This window comes from Limulus polyphemus, unplaced genomic scaffold (genome assembly GCF_000517525.1).
Source record: "Limulus polyphemus unplaced genomic scaffold, Limulus_polyphemus-2.1.2 Scaffold100, whole genome shotgun sequence".
In the NCBI taxonomy this organism is placed as follows: domain Eukaryota; kingdom Metazoa; phylum Arthropoda; class Merostomata; order Xiphosura; family Limulidae; genus Limulus; species Limulus polyphemus.
This window is the reverse complement of record NW_013665710.1, coordinates 774,862-777,143: the sequence shown is the minus strand read 5'-3', so window position 1 is coordinate 777,143 and position 2,282 is coordinate 774,862. Positions and strand designations below refer to the sequence as shown.

Here is a 2,282-nt window from a genome sequence, read left to right as displayed (position 1 = left end):
TACCTGATGATGACAAAATCTTGTCGAAACATTGTACATTTGCTGTTATGTTAAACTTATATTATTTTTTATTCATTACCCATTCAAGCCGTCTCCAAGCATTATTAGTCTCAAAGTGGGTTCCTCGTCATCGGATATGCTTAAAACGTTAGTTGATAGAATAAGTTTTATACTGCTGAAAATGATAGATACAATAGGCTTTATATTATTGAAAGTATTAGTTGGCAAGGCAGACTATTGTTGAATAAACTACCTGATGTAACACGTTTAAAATATTAATTAATACAACAGACTTTCTATGTTTAAAATAATAAGTTTTATTATTGAAAATCATTACTAGTTGATACAACTGACTCTGTTTTGAAAATATTCGAAAGTATAACAGATTTTCTACAGTTGAAGATTTTATAATGTAGGGCACATTTTTCTTAAGATGAATGCATACAAACGTCATCATAATGCCTAGTGTTAAAAATATATCAGTACAAATAGGTAGAACAGATATCGTAACATTGTTCTCGGAAAAGCGTTAAATGTGTGGTTTTCAAATGACGGAGATTATTTTTTGAAGAAACTGTTAGAATCCAGATTTGAGATCGTAACTTCGTGTGCATATTGAGTGCATCCATGGTTTTCGTGTAGATTTTAGCTTTCCAATTTGCTGAAATATATATATATACTGGCCGCCCTAAGGTAATTGATCTCTTGCGTTAGTATCCACGAAAGTGGTGACAAGAGACATATAAATCCTTGCTTAGATATCTTATTGTTAACGTTAACTCGCGCAGTCTTGCTAAGGTAGGCCTAAACTCGTGCGAAAGAAATTCATTCGTATTTAACAATACGTAGTCTGTGTATGTGTGAACGCGCTTAAACCTGCTGAAGTACATAAACAAACTATACAGTGTAGTGAAGGAAGGCGGAAACCTCCCTTAAATCAACACTGGGACAGGGTACCCCAAACCTTTATACAATAAGAAATGAAGTTCTTCCATATCATATATTATGATATCTTAATAAGTAGTTTATTGCGTCTTAAACAGTTCGAAAGTATATTTCTCCCGACGTCCTTGTTGCATTTTTATGGATATGCGCTTCCCAAATGCTCATTACTCAACTTACTACTCTCGTTTTTAATTTTAGGTTCATGTTTTGTAATGTTATAGTAAAGGCGCTTGTTCCAATTTACTTCAATTTTAAATTTCTATCCTATTATTAAACATAACATGTAAATACTGTCAACTTACTAGAAATCATGAACTACTCGAGAAATTAAATGAAACAGCAGAACCAACAGGATGAATGAAGTGAATATCATCGTTCAACATCATTTAATAAATGATTTTTGAGTGTTTCGACCCTCCACCATTTTATATTATTCAATTACGTTACAATTATACTTGTCATAAGACATTAGTATTAGGCCTATTACATTTTTAAGCATCATATTCTTTATCTAGTCCCTTAGAATATTTAAATAATTAGAAGAGTGTAATTATACTTCGCCATCTTGTAAGAGGCGTACAAACCATATCAATTGTTGTTGTATTCAATTAAGTTGATTAAAATAAGGCAGTTATATATATTATTTTTATGCTATAAGGTAAAGACGTGGGGAGAAAGAGTTGATTTTTCCGTCATGGTACAAGTGATGTAAAGGAGCTCCTACCCTTCTGAGGCCTAGACATCGAGATTCGTCCCGTAACAGACACAATGCCTCACAATGATTTTGAGTCGTGTAAAATAACACCCATGAAAGTAGTTTGTTGAACATGTTGTACCTTATACTTTATAGAGTACGTTTTCTTGTACAAAGAGGGCATTTTTTTCTGTTACCATCATGTTTAGTGCTTTAGAATAAACATACTACGCATATGCTAGTTTCAAAGGTCTCTAGTTCTCAGATTTGTTTGTTTATTTCACAATTTTCTTACAAAACTAATGGATCTCACGTAGCTATAAAATAATCAAATTTCATCCAGTTCTTCACGTATGCCACTGATGATTGAGTTTTGCAACTAGAGTTCTATGAGGCGCCAAGTGTAACTTTGCAATTTAAGTTAAATTGTTTGAAATTTAAGCTAAATTGTACGTGTGATGTATATATTTCATACCTAGTTTATAGATATTACTACTATTTGTACATTCACAAGTAAATCTACGAATCGATTCAATGAAAATAAAACGGAGGGAAAAGTATACATTATACTATAGTACTATTAATTAGTACCTACTGAATTATTAAATAGTACATAGACAATAGTATACTTTTTCCTTCCGTT

General features: G+C 31.9%; 1 protein-coding gene across 1 annotated transcript in view; it reads right to left on the bottom strand.

The window, feature by feature from the left end:
- The window catches only part of LOC111088657 (micronuclear linker histone polyprotein-like), a 69,806-nt gene that overhangs the window by 65,913 nt on the left and 1,611 nt on the right, over window positions 1–2,282 (bottom strand). The gene's annotated exons all lie outside the window — the stretch shown is intronic.